Source organism: Aptenodytes patagonicus, chromosome 3 (genome assembly GCF_965638725.1).
Source record: "Aptenodytes patagonicus chromosome 3, bAptPat1.pri.cur, whole genome shotgun sequence".
Taxonomy (NCBI): domain Eukaryota; kingdom Metazoa; phylum Chordata; class Aves; order Sphenisciformes; family Spheniscidae; genus Aptenodytes; species Aptenodytes patagonicus.
The window spans coordinates 36,223,968-36,244,612 of record NC_134951.1 but is presented as its reverse complement, the minus strand read 5'-3'; the positions used below and the strand labels follow the sequence as shown (position 1 = coordinate 36,244,612).

Here is a 20,645-nt window from a genome sequence, read left to right as displayed (position 1 = left end):
CTCATTTGCATATATCGTCTGACAGCTTTTCTGTTTATTTTCAGAAGCTGTGTATCCACTATTTAGAACTGTGGCAATTTGGTGCAGTCGTGTGCTGGCTGGTCAATGATTTCAAGGGGGACTCACATTATTTAAAAGAAATGATAGGTCTTGTGATTTGGGGCTTCGGGCAACTACGAAGTAATACATTTTCTATGGGGGGAAGAGCATGCTTATCTTTACTGACAAGAGTTTCAGAAGCCTATCTCTGGAGCCTGGAGAGGCATATTGATTGACAGTTCCTCTCCACCTGCCCACTGATGATGATTCACATCGAGACAGAAGAGGAAGTAAGCGGGAAGCAGAGAAAGGAAGGAGGTGCAGGTTGGGTAGTTCTGTGCGTCCCTCCGAGGTTCTGCGCGTTCCATCAGAGGAGACCTGCCGGTGCGGTGGTTTCCATGGCTGCGCTGCTCTGTTTACCTCCCGTAGCATTCAATAACACCTAACTTTTCTGTATTGTTCTAATTGCTTCCCATTGGAGAATATTTCCAGGCTTTTGCTTTTTTGAAGCCAGGTTCTATCCCTGGCTCTAAGTCTTCTCAAACTGATTACTGCAATGTTTTTTTCATTAAAATGCATGCTCCGATGAAAGAGGCTGGTACAAAGGCAGCAGAGTAGTGGAAGCCTGACTGATGTTAGGCTGTGGAAACACAAAATCCTACACATTTTCCATGCTCCGCTTATCAGCTGTCAAACTATTGCACTAGATCAGATGCTTGTAGTTACTTAAAATGAAATCTGCAGCTTACAGATTTCTTGAAACACATGTAACTGCAGGTAAACAAACTATTTTAAATTATGAAGTTAATATTTACGTGCAGTCCTCTTTCTCCTGCCGAAATAGTATAAAGAAGACTATCCTCATCTATTTATTGTTATTTTAAATGTAGCCTTACTTTATGCACTTATACCAGTAGCATATAGGAAATATGCTCCTCCTAAATTTTGACTTTCAATTTTGTGTGTAACTGTGGGTACCTATATTACTTACCCCGATCACCAGAAGCATGCATCTGCTTTGGGAGCAACACTACAAAGATCGAGCAATTTCACAGGTCTGGAACACTTTGTCTCCCTGAGGATCATGACTTTCGTGACTTCTAGTGCAGTTATTTCAGTGACTTGTTACAGAGCTCTGACAAAATAAAATGCTTAATAACACATCTAATATTCTTTTTTGACATAAAATAAATATTCCCTTATTACTTCTGTGGTTGCTACAAGTGGTGGCTCTACCACACTGTAACACCTTTAAATTTGTTTTCTTCTTGCTTTACGTCCTGAAAAGTTCTACCACTCCCTTTCCAAGTGATGTTATGGTATTGAATAGCAATTGGTTTTTAAAGTTAAATGGAGAACTTCACGCCAGTTATTGACCTCTCAATTGTCCTTCTGCAGAAGAAAGAAGCCCCCAAAAGCTTCCACTTCCTACCCTTAACTTTGCTCATTTGTTCAGAGGGCACAAACTCTTTCTAAGGAGACAGAAGGGCAAAGATCACACCTTCAGGAAATATCTGGAAGGGAGCTTAACTAGAAGTGTCCTACCAAGTTCCCTAATTTTCAGTAAGTAAGTGTGTTACTAAAGGGGTTCAGCATCTACCATGTTGCCATTTAGTACATTCTGCTTTCTGCCCATTTTGTTCCAGACAACTTCAGGTGAGTAAAGTTGCTATTTGCTACTCACTTTAGACATTATGTTCCTTCTTAGAGGCATGCAGAATGGGACTCGACTAAGCAATTTTACTGTGACATGAAAGCATCGAGTTTATGGCAGGATCAACAGAGATATCTGCCTGAGAAAAGCTTTTCTCTGCAGTATTTTTAAGAACAATTTAGGATGTAGGTTTTACAGAATTTTAATAAACAGGGGAAAGGTTTATATTGATATTAAATAATTTTTCTGCAGGGACTGTAAACCTTCTGTAGTTTTTTATCAGAAAAGCATTTGTCTGAGCTAGTTATTCGGCATGCAGAGGAATGGAGTCTTTGGGATTTTTGTTTCAGCTTTTTTGAAGACTCTTTATTTTAAGTTCTCTAATTAATTGTTCGATTGGGAGTTATGCAGGCAGTATAATGCATTGCAGGAAAGACCCCCAAAATGCACACCTCCCCTTTTCTAAGCTAGCTGGGGGACAGGACATAAAAGCAACTCGGATCTTGGCCAGAGTTGTATTAGGAACTCAACTTTCAGATTAAGGTACTTTTATGGAACGAGGTAAGAGGAGGAATTAATTCTTGGTTTAGAAAAAGGGAAGATCTCATGAGAAAGCATTGGAAGGAAAAATGTGTTCTAATTTAACTGCTACTGGTTTATCTTGGATGTGTCATGTGTGGAGGATACTACAGCAAATCCATTAGTTTGCCAGGAGCTCCGTGTTCTTTTATCAGCACAGCTAGCAGTCTCCCCGAGCAGATTTGGGGAAATTACATGGCATGTCGATGCCTCAGCACAGAACAAACCAAGGTTCCTCCACCGCTTTGCTCTCTGTTTGTCCCTTTTCCCATCACTCACTGGCAAGATGGCTTAAGCCACATGGCTGGAACAGTAAGAGGCAGGGGGATTCGCCAGTCACACTGTTTTGGGGAGGTAGGATAAAATCCCCGCAGGGATTTTACTACGCAGGGTGTCAAGGGATGCGGTAGAATGTGCCTCTGGCTCAGGGTTGGGCTCTTGGGTTTTGCTGAGCAGGTGGCTCTGTTAGTTTGCTGTGCCACGGATGCTCGGAAACTTCCTTCTGCTTTGGCTGCCTTAAGTTATATATTAAATCCAAATCCCTATGAACAACGACGGAACATTAACTTGCAACAAGTCAGTAGGAACTATTGGCTATGCAGCACCTCTGACTATTCAGCCAGCTGAGAATATGCACCTGGGGACTTGTTTCTGGCCATAGTTCGTTGGCAGGGTACTCAGATACAAGGTTATTATTATTATGGAGATATTACTGAGCCATTACTTTTGTTCCAAACCTCAAACCACAGTTCATGTATAGTGTAACATAAAGTACATAGAACCTATATCTTAAAATATCTTGTTTCATGTTTATTTTTCCAGTGACTTGGTATTCTTTAATAAGTCGGTAGTTACATCTATGAGAGATGGGCGAATTTAGAGTTTTCTCAGCACAAACCTGTCAGTCCAATGGGATATTTCTCCAGCTTTTCATCTCTGGAGATCTAGATCTAAATGTAGTTCGTATAACCACCTGTACTGCAGTTTGTTTGTTTGTATTGCTCTGGTAGAACTGCATAGTATTAAAAATCAAAGCCAAAGATGGAATGAGTTGTATATAGACACAGTTTGTAGGCCTTCCCCACATTTGCTCCAGTAAGGCTTGATGTTAGAGAAAGATTACCAAAAATCAGAATTCAACTACATCTACAGTGTCATGTGGGAAATCTTTCCAATACCTGAGTGTTATTATTATAATATAGCAGGACTACGATAAACAGCAAGTCATATAGAAGTTTTTAATTGGTTCTCCTGATAGTCTTCACTACAATACTATAAACTTCTTCTAAAGTGGAATTTAACTGCACCACCCAAACAGTATGAATTCCACCCACAAAAAAAAAAAAAGGAAAAGGATAGACATTTCACTTACTCTGTATTTTTTTTTATTGTGTTTTATAAAGGTTGCTTAAATTATTGATGCAAGAGCTTATGTGCATGTATTATTATGTTATAAATACTGTCAGAACTGTGTTTACTTAGCTAGGTTATTGGGAAAAATAGTGAAAGGAAAGAAATTGGCCATATACTCCATAATGAACAGAAACCAAGGAAAACATAGAGATTGTCTCAATTTGTTTATGTATTTGGTTTTACATAACACATTTTAAATCATTCTGTTTTTTCCACTGGTAAGCTGATACTCAGCCTGACGATAAACTATTCTGGGGACAGAACCGGGAAGACTCGCATTACAAACGAGCACCGTGCAAGCCTGGATTTATCCCACCTCCCAGTCTTAGGTATTTTCAACAAGTCCTGAGTATCTGCTTATTCTCTGAAGACAGAAGGGCACAGAGGCTTGTACAACCACGGCTCACTTTTGGAACCTCTGCAGTGAGTGCTGACATGCTCGGCACATCAGCAACTTCTATTTCCCCTGCCAGGAGCTTCATTTGGGGAGGCAGAGTTGCCTGAGCCATTCTCTTTCCTGTGAGAGATGTCCCAGTGGTAGCATTGTCTGTCACCCATCTCCTCCAAAAGCCCTGCCAGTCATCCTACCTTGGCATGTCGTCCCTTCCCCTTGCCCATTGGCTGTGAATGTAAGCAGTTGCTGCAGCAAGAGGGACAGTATGGGCTGTCAACTTTTTAACAGCTGGGAAACATGCAAGTCTGCTTCTCATGTTTAGATGTTGCACGTAGGACTATCCATTGCTGGCTGTAGGTGTAGGTCTAGGTGGGCGAAACCACAACATCAAGCAGAACATCTACAGCCTGTTTGTCTCTTATCGTTGGCCATAGTCTGTGCTGGACTGTGCTGACTCAGAAGTGCTTCCACAGAAGCATCCCTGAAAAGGTTCAGGATGGGGACACCAAGTGCATTCCCCAACCACACTGTAGGCAATCATGATGGTAAAAAAATTAAAACTGTGCTCAGAGCTGCTCTGTCACTGACTCTGTTTTACTCCTCTTCATTGTCCTGTGGGAGAGGCGAGGTTACAGGTCGTGCCAGCAGCTGAGCAGGCAGCTTTTCATCTCCCTTCCTCCTGGCTGGCATCAGACCTTTTCTGGGCAGTACAAGGCCCATGTAATCAGCTGAAGCCAGCTGCAAAACAGGACCAGGTTTTGTGGCAGCTTGGACCACAACCTGCCATTACCGTGGCCAGGAAGCCACCGGACCTGGGTCTCTTTGGGAAGTCTGGTCCCTGGCGAATCCATTATGCCACCTCTGAAAAATGTAATCTTGCCATCCCAAACCTTAAGACATTTGTTTATTTTGCCTCCATTTTTAGAATGACATTCTTAAATTTCACCTATTTCTGCTTCCATTTCTTTGCTGCCTCAAGGACAACTTGGGGGAGAACCATGGAGAACCACTCTGAGACAGCTAAGCCTCATTTTGCACAAGCCAAGGACCACTGCATGGTTTGCAGAAAATCTGGAAAGGGAAAAGCAAGGCATGAACCTTTCTCAGGTTTCAAAGGGTGTGCTGGTTTTGGCTGGGATAGAGTTAATTTTCTTCATAGTAGCCAGTACGGGGCTATGTTTTGGATTTGTGCTGGAAACAGTGTTGATAACACAGGGATGTTTTCATTACTGCTGAGCAGTGCTTACACAGAGTCGAGGCCTTTTCTGCTTCCCACCCCACCCCACCAGTGAGTAGGCTGGGGGTGCACAAGAAGTTGGGAGGGGACACGGCTGGGACAGCTGACCCCAACTGACCAAAGGCATATTCCATGCCATATGACATCATGCTCAGCATATAAAGCTGGGGGAAGAAGGAGGAAGGGGGGGACGTTCGGAGTGATGGCATTTGTCTTCCCAAGTAACCGTTACATGTGATGGAGCCCTGCTTCCCTGGAGATGGCTGAACACCTGCCTGCCGATGGGAAGGAGTGAATGAATTCCTTGTTTTGCTTTGCTTGCATGTGCGGCTTTTGCTTTCCCTATTAAACTGTCTTTATCTCAACACACGCATTTTCTCACTTTTAGTCTTCCGATTCTCTCCGCCATCCCACCAGGGAGGGGAGTGAGTGAGTGGCTGTGTGGTGCTGAGTTGCTGGCTGGGGTTAAACCACGACAAAGGGTTACCTTGCCTTTTCTCCAAAAGAACATCTCCATCATACAAGGGTTGTTTGAAGAAACTACTCAGAGGATGTGGTTCCTCTGTCTCAGCTCTACTCTTCAAAAATTTGCAAAATGGAATCAACAGAGAGAAGTGCTTGTCTCTGAATTTCCAATTAACACCCCACAAGTGCTTGGATAGCTGCTTCTCTTAAAGCTTTCGTGTTTGTTCACACTTCCAGGGTAGACATCAGTGTAGAGAGTTATTATAGGCCATTTTACTTGTAACTCTGGTAACATGTCTGTTCCATAACTTAAAGCAAGGCTAGAACTATATGGAGAATGAAAATGCTTCCAGAACTTTGAGTTTTCTAGAGACATTTTAATCCCAGTTCAAGAAAACTTCAATATTAAAGTGTTCTGCAAAATGAAAAATATCTAGTATCAGATGGATCAATTCTTTTCCAATTTAGATTTTTTACACATCTCACATATGTGTGTATGAAACACAAAAATCAAAGTAAAAAGCCATTTCAAAAAGGAAGGTATAAGGCTTTCATTTAAAGATGTCAAAATGAGCTATTTTGACATTGCCAGAGCCTTTCATCCTGGTTTTTCCTCACGCAAATGGAATTTCAGTAAAAAAGACAAGACTTCACAAAGCGTTTAAAGAGAGCTACACTATTTTAATGAAAACATGTTCTGCTTCTGGTTTGATTATCAACTGTAATAAAAAAAAAGAAGGTTTTGTTTTTGTTAAAAAAATTGAGACTCTTAGGTAATAATAAGATACAGCAGCACTCAGTTAACTGGCATAGAGTGTATAATAACATCTACTTCAGACTTTAGCTCTCAAACAGTCATTTATATTATCCATCAGTCACTGATTTTCCACATACAAAAGATAAATCCTCTTGACATTCTTCAGCTCTGGTAGGTAGCAAACAAATGTGAGTATGAATTTTTAAAGACATTTTTTAATAAGAAAAATTTTCTACTGCTGAGATTAGATGCTTCACTATACTTCTTTTTTTTTCAGTTGATTTTACTGGAATTTTGCAATCTATTTATAGTAACACATGTAGCTTATTCCACTGAATTTGATGGAACTATGAGAGTAGCCTGCATATTTGAAGGATAGGGATTTTAATGATTGAAGGACTTCAATGCATTTGCTCTAGCAGGCAATTATCCTTCATGAAAACTGTTTTCCAGTTAGAGTTAAAAACAGCTCCCTGGTAATAGCCACCTTCTTGTACAGTGATTTAGAAACACAACTAATTGGCAAACTTGGCATCATGCTATATTAAGTAAGTAATCTGCTTTATCTTATTAGGTCTGTTATCATACCCGACTTCCAAATTTGATTTGGAGATATGAAGGACATGAAGATCAGCTATAGGACCCACTTGCCCAATTGTGAAAATAATCAACAGAAAAAGTCTCTTTTCCCCTGCCATGAAACATCTCATTGAATACATGACACTTTGCTGATGTAATTGACGTTAAACAGCACATTAGACTACTATAATTATAGGGATCTCACTACATCAAAACGTATCTTAATGATTAGTCTTATTATGTAGGCTTTGTTCCATATATTAATTTTCTTATCAATGAGAAACAAAATGAAAAAAACCACCAGTGCTCAAAAGCCAACTTCTGGAAACTCCTGTTAATAAGAAGGAGAGGCAGATATTAATATCATTTCTTCAGACAGTAAAAATGTTCTTCAGATTGAAACCTAGTTCATCCCATACAGTTAAACAAACAAAAAAGGGGTTCAACTCTAAACCAGATATTTCTGGAAAAAAAATGAAACTAGTCATCTATTGAAAGGTTAATAAAAAGCAGGAAAGACATTTAAACCTTTTTTTGCCAATTCCAGTGTTTTTTCTGCTTTTAATGGGTACTAAGTAAGCAGGTTTTAAAGGGCACAGAAGAAATATCAGCATAGTTTCTTCTACGTCATAAGTGATCTTTCATGACTATTGAATCAAAGAAAATGTTCACTTTCACATAGGTGTGAGATACAGGCAAGACTAAATTACAAGTAAGAGTACTCCAGTAAAAATGTTCTGAGATCATCTCCAAGTTAGGCCAAAATATAAACTCTATCTAATTTCTTACATGAAAATCTAAGATGTGGAATAACAAGTTAAGATGAGGGCAACACAGTAATTTTTTTCTTAGGCTTCCCTGTTAATCTTCCTGCACATAAAATATTCATTTCCAATATTTTCTCATACTTCCACTGATCTTTTTTCTGCAGCAGTGATGGTAAACTTTGTTGGGTTGGTGCCAAGTTTATTTTAAAAAGCAGTGTAACTTTCTTCAGCGATTCCCATCCAAATCCCTGCTGATGCCAAATCTGGCACCAGTTCTCCACAGCTTTTCCACACTAAACAGCTACTGAACTCTGAAAATATTTAGATATTAGTGAAAGACGTGTTTATCCACTGCGATGCTGCTTCTACTTCTTAAATATCCATGTCTTTCCCAAAACACACCAACTGACTTGCTGGCGACCACCCCTTCCATCTACTGGCAGAAAAGCACCACTGCCGAGCACAGAGGACCGGAGGCTGTGGGCTGGGCTCCTAGCCTGCACCACCTCTGATTTGGTGGAAACCGTAGTTACCTCTTCTTTGCAAGCATGGAAGAAAGGAGAGGCTTTTACAGAAGTCTATTCTCCTCCTCCCTTCTTCTCCTTTTCTCCTATTTCCACCTCTAAAAAGAAGGCATCTCATTGCTGAGGAGCCCGATGACCCAAGGGTGGCTCAATACGTGGATATACTCCGTGCTTTGATCGGGACGGGTGAAATGCAGTGGTCTGGACTTGTTCATGTTAGATCCTGACTGCCAGCCACATCATGCTGAAGGTGAGGGAGGACCTGGCTTGGGACCTGACTGTGCATCAGGAGCTGGCAGCTGTGTTTTCCCTTTCCTTCTGCAGAAGCAGAGAGGGAAAGCGAAAAGGTGTTGTGTCATCTGAGAAAGCCTCTGTGTCATCGCTAGCTGGGAACAGTGTCCTCTGCCTGCTGCCAATGTGCTGAAAACTGGCCCTAGGGATAAAGATTGCAGGAGAGGTAATCTATTGGCAGCATGTCCTCAGTCAGGCCTTTGGAGAAATAGCTCAGAGGGCAAAGGCAGTTCCCTAAACCCTTCTGTCCACAGGGACTGCCCCTGCTCTTTCCAGAGCTGACACTGGTTGGGGCGCGCCGGGAAGCAGGGAGGGCAGAGCGTGAGCCTCCCGGGTCTTTCTGCAGAGAATGGCCACGATTTAATGAAGAAGTGCAAATGGATGCACGACTGGAAAGAGGTGAGGGGCACAAGAGATTTAATGCGCAGGTCTGTGCATGACCTGCAGCCACCTTGGAGATGTAACGCAGCCTCCACATAGCAACGAGCTGGGGAAGGCAGCCCCTCTCCAACTTCTGCTTAGAGGTTTGAGTGCCTTTTATTGTGCACATGAGGGAATCAGCCACCTGCCTTATAACAGTGGTATCTTGCAGGTGCCTTGCCTGGGGACAGCATCTATCTACAAAACACATTAGAAAAATGTCAGTTTGGGATGCATCACTCACCTTTTTAAATCATTGAACAATAATCAGCAATGATTCAATGGCTGGTTTTGACAGTTTCCTGGAATTATTGTATTGTATTATAGATATATATTATAATTTAGTGCATGGACACATTTTTATATATATAATGTATGCGCACACACACGTTAGCACCCTTGTTAAAAATACATACAGCCTTTTTATTTAAAAAGGATGGAGAGTATAATCAAATGTCAGACCCTGAAAAACCCACATGCCGACGGAATGCTGTGTAATCCGTGATCACTGTTCTGTGGCAGGTGACTTTGAGGGGCTGCCAGAGGAATCTCACGACGTTGAATAAAGCTGACGGTGCAATTTAAGAGTTTCCTACCTAGGGAGGGAGTTCAATTTGGATTTTGAATTGCTTACTTGAAGTGCAGAGACTCCAACACACAGAATTTTTGTTGTTGTTCTGATTTCTTTTGCTCCCTATTTTGCATTGCAAATCTTTTGTTTAGCATTGGTAGCAAGGCTTACTAACAGACAGCCCTTGTGGACTCAGCCCACTCGCACGTCAACCTGGTGAGCTGGCTAGCAGATGAAGGCACTGTCTTCTCCAGAAACAGCAGCCAGGTTGAAGCTGACTTTTCCTCCAAGCTTTTTGTGCTTCTCTTGAATTAGCTCTAGCTGCCAGGCTAGCTCTGAATCAGGATGCAGAGACTCCCAACCTGACAACCAAGCAGAAGAGGGCCCCCTCACCTCCTCTCCTCACATCCCCAACCAACTCTTTTATTGATCTCTTTTCTGTTGAGAGGCCACCACCAGTTGGGTGTAGCTCCTTCTTCCAGATACAAGCCTGTGCGAATGTCTTGGGCATCGTCCTGCCCTTGCTGCAGGGACAGGACCCCAGCGTTCTCACCTCTTATGGAAAAAAATTGCGTGCTGGATTTATATTTTCCTTTTCGACCAAGCAAGTACCTGGAATGCATTACTCCAATCTGCAATTTATATTTAAACCTTTTTTTTTTATGGATACTCAGAAAATATCAGATGTCAGTCTTCAGCAGCTTAATCAAACAATGCATTTTACTGCTTTCCCCTGGACTTTGAACGTCTACTTGTTAGAGCTTATTTGTGCTATGACAATTTTCTATTTTTTACATCAAGAATGTATCGCTTCAGTAATTAATGACTAGACTGTGGTAGTCTTCGTTTATGATGAGTAAGTCCTTACCTCATGGACTGTTTCAATACTTTCAGAATAAAGAAACGCTCAATATGGAAATTCTTCATTCTCCTGAAATGAACAGCAAAATATCCATCTATTTCAAGAGGTGGGAGCAAAATATCCATCTTGACAAAAAAGTACGATATTCTGGTGCTAAGATATAAGAAGATATTTAATGGTAAAATATTTAAAGTGTATGATTACCTAAATCATATCCTGGTGACTTCTTATGAAGGAGAACTAAAATTTTACTAAAACCGGAAAATTGGGAATCACTGTAAGGCATAGTTTGATATATTTTTTTTTGAGTGGGATGTGTCCCGTCTCTAAAGAAATTATGTCTAGTGCTTGCCAGAGGTTCTCTCTAGCTCTCATGGCAGCAAAAATGTCAGCTACTAAAAAGGCGCCCGCATCAGCAGAAGGAGGATACATTGCAGGATCCATGACACACACAGTTTTGTGGCGGGATGACTACAGTAGATTGAGGAATCTAACCTTGCAGTATTTGCTGGGTACAGCATGATATAGATGACTTCTCCCTCTCCTCCCCGCCCCCCCATTGTTCTTTGAAGGCATTTAGAAATAAGCTAGTGCTGAGAATATGTTATGGTTTTTTGCTTATACAAAATACATATTTACAGCTTTTCTATAGAAAGTAATAACATTATCTAAGTGGTTTCAAAATAAACCTACAATGCCTGCTCTGAAGGAAAAAGGTTTACCTAAGGAAATTCTCTTTGTGGGTCTTTAAATTGTCCTCTGGATATTACTGCTATATGACCTATAGCAATTTTTTGTAGGGGTAACAGAGGGTTCCCCTTTTCTCTGTTTGAGGGGAAGTTATCAGACTTTAAAGTTTTTTTTAAATTATTTTTTGATGGGAATGATTTGAGTCTAATTCAAAAAGAGAGGTTAATAGAAACCTTTTAAAACGTAATTGAGTGCTGTTAAAAAAAAGAGAACGATATGACAGATCTTTTAGAAGCCATAAAGAGGAGATCACAGTCTTCAAAGATTTGTATTCAAGTGTTTTCACCAAAATATTCTGCTGCTAGGTTAAAAAAAATACCTAAAGCTAAAGCTCCTTCACCACAATTACTTGTTTTCCACCAAGAAACTCGCCACAAATTAAATTGATAGAAACTGATGTACGTGTTTCTTGTCCCAGGAGAAAGTCTGTAGCTTAGTAATGTATTAAATTTAGAGTGTTTAGAGTGTTTTTCCTGACCTAGGTGATACTATAGGTCTTTTCAAAGAGTGAATTTGCAGATGAACTGGCTGGCAGTTTCATCCTAACATTTAGAAAGGGAAATCTCAGTGTTTAGAAGTTTTGCTGCCACTAAAAAAACTGAAGTAGGTAATCATCCCTCCTAGGATGAGGAATAGGGTTATGATATTTATTTCTGCAGCCTCTTTAGAAGGTAAATGTTGGGTTATTGCTCAACAGATAGTACTTGTATTGTACCCAGACCAGCAGGTACAATGAACAATCAGAATTTCTATTTATTATTGAGCTTTGTGGTTTCTCCTCATACCTGTACACATAGGTACACTGTTTTCAGTAACTCTGAAAATAACTCTGAAAGACATAATTTGGTACCCTCAAGAGTACAGACAGGAGCTGGCATAAAGCTGGCCTCACAATGTAAATAAATTTCAACTATTCCCAAACATCAGCAACTTAAGGACCTGATTTGTCCCACCAGTAACAGTGGACTATCCAAACTGCTTATTAAAAAAGAGTCTAAAAACAGTCTGAATTTGTTTTTACAAATTTGGGAGGAAACTTACTTTGGAAGTTTTTCAACAAAATGTTAATGTTTCTCTTTCATCTTTGACTGTAACTCTCCATTCTCCTGCCTTACTCTTCATACCCACATCGTCTTGTGCTTCTTTCATCTACTTCCAAATATTATCATCTGACAAAAAAAAAAAAAAAAAGAATAAAGGTCACAACACAGTCACATATCAATGCGATTTTTGGGAAGGATGCTAGATAAATCATTGTCTTCACACTTCAGGTTGCACTGTCAGAACCTCTTGACTTCTCCAGCATCAGTTGCAGGGGTAGGAGTGGATGCTGACTGCCATGCTTTATGGGCAGCCACAGGGAAGGGACTTCAGCTCTGCCAGGGACAGTGGTTTTGGCTATTCAGCCCACATACATCTACATGCCCAGCACCAACAGGTCTTAACTTAGCAATGCTGTGAAGGAACCTCTTTCCTACAACTTCCTCCCTTTCCCTGTATGAAGTGAGTCTCACTCTTGGTGCTTTAAGGAAAAAAGCCATCAAAGTCTGACTCTCTGCAAATAATTGTTAGGTGGGATTCAATGTTAGGAGGCCATTCATACCTTTCCAGAAAATAAATCCACAATGCAGAAAAGACAAGGCAAATGCTTTTCAGGGTTTGTTCTGCTGCATAAATTTCTACTGAAAAACATCTTTCCATTGCTAATGTGGTGATAACTTGACATTCATGTAACGTGTTGCATATTGAATAGATGTGGGTGATTTTTAAAAGCAGTTTTCAAGATTCCCTTGGAAAAAAATGAAGCTGTTTGTTAGAAATTATTTAGTCTGTTCACTTTACTTAAGGCATTTGCTGTGGAAATAGGAGAAATTTTTTAGTTCTTTGGGAATTAAAATGTGTTGTTGAGACATTATCTTTATTGTCTTAGTCATAATTATATCCTTAAAACACATATCTGAGCTATATCCGGTCAGATAAAGGCTTTGGCTTATAATACCTAAGATGTAGACGTATTTTAGGGCCTCCAAGTAGTTAATATGGTTCTGACCCTAGCTATGCCCCGTTTTAAGAGAGAATGTGTAACCAAAAAGTCCAGATGTGATGCCAACAATTTCATAATTATTTAGTATAGAACAGATACCTTAAATTAAAGATTTGTGGGAGCTTCACTGAGCCCTCCCATCCTCTACCATTTTTTAAAAATTGTGCCAAAATTCAAGTTTCAGTGAAAAGTGTTATTTGACATTTTAATCTTTGATATGTTTTGACTGGTTAGCATACATATCTTGGCAGGTCTAGGTATCCCAGTCCTACAACCTCACTGCACTAACTTGCATCATTTGTTACCCAAAAAGTAATAGCAGGACAGTATTTTTGATCACAAAACTAAATTGAAATAACATTTGTGCAGGGAGTCTGGGTTTTTTTGACTAAAGACTTCGAGAAGTTTCAGCTTTACAAAAGAAGGATGGATGCTTCATGGTCCACCTATTCTCTCCAAGTATTGCTTGAGGATGTGCATACTCTCACAGCGGTACGTGTTGCAGATCGCACTCAGGCCCTTGGGTCAATCTGTGCATGTTGGTTACTCCCCACTCTGCTCTCACTTGGCATCCTGAAGAGCAAAATGTGCCTGTGATGGGTCTGTGCACGCCCCACAATATTTCCACCTCCTGCACCTCGCATGTGCCCTGTGCTCAGCTCTCGGCAGCCCCACGTGAACCCTGTAATCATGCCAAGGGCACAGCTGCATCTGCTGCACACCAGCACAGACTGTTTAGCACATGTGGCAGCAAGGCATTGCCTGCTAGCGCTGCCCCAGCACTTCTGCCATCTTTGTCACCTCATGCCTGGTACATGCTGCTGTGTCTGCTGGCAAGGCCTCTGCCTTCCTGGAGGTGCCGGTGCTCCCCCAGCTCTGCTTCCCGCGGACAGTGCTGCTGCTGAGCTGACCTGGACCAAGAAGGACATGGAGCCTGCAAGCGTCATACTCTGCTATGGGACCTTGCATGATGGGCTGTGGGTGCAAAGCTTTTGTACGTCTCTGGCTAATTTTACAGCCCACCTGCCACCCAGCACGTGCATTCCTGTGAAAATCCATTTTATCTGAAAAGAGGGCAATTGTGCAATGCCTTTGACACACCTCTGGCTGAGGAGTGATTTCTTGTCACCCCAGCGTGACATACAAGCTGCATTGCGTACTCTTTATGAAAGTTAAAAATAAGTGTGGAGTGACATGCGGCATCAGATAGCGTGCCTCCAGCTGCCAGTTTGAATTCAGCCCTGTTGACTATAATGCAAGCTTGGCACCTAGCTCACATGTAAACACCTATATTTAGCTACCTAACATCAGGTGTCAAACCCACCTCTTTGGGGTGGGAATCAGTTACCTGAACATAGACATTTAGTGCCATTTCAAGGGCCATGGACTTGAAATGCCCTAGGACATTTGAGACATCTGAGCCATCTGATATCTCAAATTACATTAGTTGCTTATATTTAGGTATCATTCTCTGTCTCCAGCCCAAAGTCTGAGAAATGAGGGGCACAAATCCTTTCTTGTCCATCCCACCGGTCTCTTGGACAAACTGCAGTCTCTTGGAGTTCATCACAAGGTTAAAATAAAGCACACACATAAAATCTAAGAGGTATCACTGAAAAGTAACTGAAAAGAGTTGTAAAGATGGAGAGAATTAACACACAGGATCAAGAAAACCTTAAGTTTCATTTTTAGGCGTGAGAAAGGACAAAATTCTGATACAGAATAATGCCTTTGGGGATAAAGAACTTTTACGACTTAAAACAAAAGTTTCGACAAGATCACAATGACAAATACACTGGGGAAGAAATTTATATTAAAGTCATAAATAAGACTCTCTAACTGCTAGAAGTGACAGACAAGAAAAAGCTGCAACTGCAAGGCTTTATAGTCAGAGTAGTTTTCTGTACTTGGGGAATGTAGAATATTTTCAGTGTAAACAAAGAAAAATGGATTCAAATTCTGGGAAAAAGAATTCTTGGTGAGCTACAGGACTCAAAATTATACATGAAAAAGGTAGCTTAACAATATCATAGATCCATACAAGATATCTCACTTGTTTAAAATCCTGCTGCGGTTAATTTCTAGCTCCCCATCATTTGAGGTTAATCTTCATTTATGTATACAACTCCAGTAATAGTCAAAAAAAAGAAAGAAGAGACCTCTCATAGTTACTAAGAGAGAATACAAACTTATGCCTGAATCCAGGAATGGTACCCAGGCATTATAGGTAAGTTCCTACTTTCAGTGGGACAATGAAAATTATTGTATAGACTAGTGATCAGTATACTTACCTCCCCGGGGGAGAGCCTAAATACTGCTGTAGTTTTACTTCTGTATACTTTTCATCAAACCTGGCAGCCTTGTATCCCTTTTTCTAGTGGGATGCCCTAATTCACCAGGAACAAGGATTTCATCCTCATTCTCTCTCTGAACTACTGCATATTGACTTCTTCCAGGCAAGTGGAACAAGACCCAGAGGAAATATGGATATTCCCACCCTGCCCCGTGCCATTGTCTGTGGTGGCCTCAGATGCGAGTCAAATTTCTCTCGCAGATGTCCAATGGCAGGGGTAATCACAAAAGTGCTGAACAAGTGCGGGTGATGGCAACTATGGGGTCTGCATCTATTCTTTCCTTGCTGCATTTTTTGTGGAGCCAAATCAGTCAAGCATTCCCCAGGCAAGCTTGCTCACATGCAGTGCGCCTCATGCAGAGGTCTAGTGGGGTGGGTTTAAGAAGATGGCATTAGCTGTTGGCACTTCGGGGCAGAAGGCTTCCAGGAACCTGCTGTCTCTAATCCAGGATAAGACAACAGCTGAACAGCCGTTTTGAGGCTCTAAATTGTAGACGCATTTGTAAACCCCTTTGTGATTGCAGTTCCTGGACTCCTTCCTTAGAGGAAAAAAATAGATTCTGCGTGAAACAGTAGTTTTGTCTAAATGCAAAGTGCCAGATTCACAAGTGGTGTCAGCTGGCCCAGCTCCACTGCATGCAAGAGCATTGCACTTAACCAGCCAACATGTGCACTCAGAAATGTTGGGAGAGGAGAATGTCTCACCCTCTGGTCTTTGCAGTAATTTGTATGGCCGTACTTTTAGATGTTTTCAGAGAAGACCATGCCTGTTGTAAAGGAGCAAAATCATTCCACAGAAGACGAAAACAGACAAAATAGTCAATCAAACCTCAGAAGTGCATTGTGCCAAGATGCTGCCCAAAACTGCAATTAGAGTTAAGCAGGGTTTTTTTAAACAGGCAGATGTTCAAACAATAATACATTGACAGCAGGCCATGGCAGTGCACAATCAGCCACTAACTTTGTACCTGTAATTTAGAAGAGTGGCTGATGTATGAAACAGAAACAGTTAATTTCCAAGGGAGATATGCAGAGAAAATCAAACCCTTTCTAGCTGTGAGCAGATCCAGCGCAGGCAGCCGTACCAGCGCGTAGGACATGGTGTCTGGGAGCCATCTGTGCCCGGGGCTCCCAGCTGGCACTGCCTACGGCGCAGCCGCGTGCACAGCCCCAGCCCTCGCGGCAGCCCCACAGTACAGCAACAGCTCTGGACTGGCACATGCTAGGGAGGGTTCTGGCCTGAGGGACCTCGGAGGACATCGGTGGGTGCTGTAATTGCTGAACATCACTGCCGAGGAAGCTGGGAGGGTGCTTGCAGACCATGAAATTCACAGTGGTAAAGGGTATCAGGCTGGAAAGTTCTTATTTAGTGGTTAGACTCATGGTAGGGAGGTTTTTCTCTACTAATAGGTGTGTGGAGAGGTAGAATAGCTTCTGCTTCTCATGTTGTTTGATGCCTGTTTTTCTGCAAAAGCCAGAGGAGGATTTTGGTTGCAGTGGAGGGGTGCTGTATGGGAGAAGTGTTTGTGGGTCGGCGTGGGAGAACAGACATACAAGTGAGCACTCCTCTGAAGAAACACTCCCAGCCTGAAAAGGAAGAGTTGTTTTACTGAGGGCACAAAAAAGCATCGATAAAAAATTAAATATTAATGTCTTCAGGGTAAGAACTGAAGCATATAGTTTGCCCAGCGAAGTTGTGAATGCCCCATCATTGGACATGTTCAAGGTCACATTGGATGGGGTTTTGAGCAACCTGATCTAGTTGAAGATGTCCCTGCCCCTGGTAGGGGGGTTGGACTAGATCATCTTTAAAGGTCCCTTCCAACCCAAACCATTCTATGACTCCATATTTCAAGTCAGCATGCTTAGCCCTCCATCAAGAAAAGCTTTATGGAGAGGCAAACTGTGACACTGAGTGATGGAAATTATATGACTGTCCTTCAGAAGTAGGAGCTGGTTTATATTCTCTGCTAAGATGCTAAGGCAGGGGCGTGGGTCATTCAGGTCAGAATTGGAGGAGACAGCAGGCAACAAACATATTCTTTTTCTGTTCATACACTGGGAACATATTCTTTCAACAACATCATTTGGTAGCTCAAAATTTAATTTTATTTCCATTTTGCTGTGTTAGACAAGTAAGTCTATTGAAATATCATTTTTAAGGGACAGTACAAAGAGGGAGCAGATTCCTGTCAATGCTTAAACAGCTAAGAGACTAAATTTCTACTAAAAATCAGCCCTTTCTTTATACATGTGTTTCTTCATAGATGTCAGTCTGGGGGCTGAAATTACTCATGTTTTGAACTTTCTGAAAGTGATAATTTTAGGAAAGTCTGAGCAATAGTAACTGAAAAAATCAGGAAAGCTAAAATTTTTTACAGTCTCTGTAGTGTAGTACCATGTTCATTTCACACATTGTGTTACACAAACAATAGTGTAGCTATTGATTTTGCATAATTTCACCTTGATTTTGTCCTCTGCTGTTTCTTATCTTGTCTGTGTCTCCACATGAAGGTGAAACTTAGGAGAAACAGGTTTCAACACGCTAACAAATAAAAAGAAGTGAAAAAGATTGAACAAAGGCTGACAGCTGAAGGCTGCAGTTTGAAAGGTATGTGGCATTAACCATATCACATATTAAATGATAAATTTGGATTTAGATGCAAGACAAAACACCTCAAGAGTGTTGTGGAGTTCCCCAAATTAACCTTTAGATTTTCTCAAGGAAAGGATCTTACCTGTCCAGAATGACATGCATTAGGAGTGGACACCTAAGCCCAGCAAGACATGCAAAATGAGTGACCCAGGATAGCAAAGTATATGAGAGCTCAAAATAAAATTCCACAAGGAAATAACACAAAAAGCTGCATATCCTTTGCCAAACAGCACTGCCAATGCCAAGCATATGGAAAAAGATACAAAACCTTGGACGCACACCTCTGTGGTGCGTATGCACAGGAAGAACAACTAACGCCACTGTATTGCTGGCTCAAACAAGCCTTATAGGAAAATGATGCAGCAGATGACAAATGGACAGTCAGCCTGAGAGCTAACGGGACACATTACTCGTAACACGGTCAGAGGAGCAGAAGCCAAAGTGGTGCTAAAAGCAAATGTGTTTGCTCCAAGGGAAAAAAACAGCAACAACCTTATGGACAGAAGAAAACAGACTGCCATAATCCAATGCTTATAATCAGGGAAGGACCACAGAGCTCAGTGTTGGTGTCCCTCATGTGCCTTGGGACAAGGACCCGTGAGCCAGGGAAGCCCCTGATGGGTGGCAGCCCAGCCTGATGCACACACCTAAGCATGGCCCCCTTGGGCTCTGGCTTCCCCTGTGCTGCAGACTCTTGCCAGTGGGGTCTTTGCTGCTGGGCATCACTGCCCTTCCCCAGGAACGGCCTGTTCCACTTCCCGCTGAGCTCACTCACCGGCCAGCCGTGGACCGCGGCTTCTTGGCTTCGCTGCCCATCTCTTCTTGCCACAGGCTGCTCTCCCCCTGCAACTCTGCAGCTCACTGAGCAACTGCCCCTTCACCATGCCTTTGCAGCAGATTTTCTAATTGCTTCTCTGGTCTCAACTTTGTGTACGTGCGTGTGTGAAAAAGTAAAAGGAAGGGTATGGTACTAATATCTTTTCATTAACTTTTTCCAGGTTTTTCCCGTGTGAGGTGTTTACACTCCATTTTACAGAGTATGGAAAAGACATAATAGTACTGAGGGAAAAGACCACATTAGAAATGTACCAAACCCCTTGGTTTCATCCAGCAGATGCATTCACTGGAGATGGCAGGGGAACCAGCTGTGTCAAACATGTTCCAAGGTTATATTCAGAGGAAAAAGAAGTTCACACCTATGTTCTATGTGCTACACTTGAAAAATCCCAGCGATCTCACAAAACCCCCTAAGTCCAGGGCAAGAATATAGGGAAGTATGCTTTTTGTCTCAGAATCATACAGCAATGAGGAGAACCAACAAATGTACAGGCATGCGCAATTCAGTGCAGAAAAAGGACCCTTCATTTAGATGTTGACTCCAAGAAGCTAAATAGTTACAGTAAAATGGAACATTTTCTGTTACCTAGAAAGGAGAGGAATATTTAGAGAAATGGTAAATACAAGTGATTTTTTCTGTGCTTAATGAACCAAGAGGCTGTAGTAAATTTGCATCCCAGTAAAGACAAAACACTCATTCTGGCCCTTAAAAAAAGGAAGAAATTAAAGGGGTCAATGAGATTTCAGTCATGAGTTGCTATGCTGATAAATGCAAAACAAGTTTGTTCACTTGATGGCTCTAAGAAAAGCATTGCACAATCCTTTACAATGGTGTGGTTAAAACTTAAAAACCCCAATAGAATAATCATCATAGGAATGAACAAAAACCAAGCTTTCAATAAACTCAAATAAAGAATGTGGCTTTGGTCTCAGTCCACGGGTGAAAAATGTTTCATGTTTTTTATTTATGAGAGGCCACTATTAGCTGACACTGACCATAAACCACTTGTTGACAGTGCCAAAAGGGGCCTGGCAAACCGTTCTGCTGCCGCTAAGAATAGAGCTTGTTTTTTCAGCTACAGATGTATGATTTGCAAATTGAACACCAAGTGGGGAAAGAATTAGTGGTTGCAGATGCACTCAGAGCATTTTGACAGTGCAATGGACCTAAGTCAAGAGGTATGTTATGTACTGTGAATCTGATTAAAAATGTGGTCTGGTTTCAGGTGAAAATGAGGACTATTATTCCTGGCACTATTGTTAGGAACAAGACGCTACAAAAAATAGTTCTGGAGAACCAGTACAGTGTATTCCTAGACCCCATTGTAAGGGAAGGCTTTCAGTATTGTTGAGATTTTAGTTGAAAGCACCAAGATAATGATTGCCAAGCTATTATAGAAAAAAATTGCTTGAAAGGATAGGTATAAGGATGATTTACAGAAAAGACTTTAAT

The 20,645-nt window shown here is 41.5% G+C and overlaps 1 long non-coding RNA gene across 1 annotated transcript; it reads left to right on the top strand.

Moving 5' to 3' along the window:
• The first annotated feature begins 8,957 nt into the window (after positions 1-8,957).
• Positions 8,958-20,124, top strand: LOC143157887 (uncharacterized). Its single transcript, XR_012994866.1, has 3 exons — positions 8,958-9,098; positions 13,716-13,838; positions 19,354-20,124. It is a non-coding gene; the product is annotated as an uncharacterized LOC143157887 (long non-coding RNA).
• Positions 20,125-20,645: the final 521 nt, after the last annotated feature.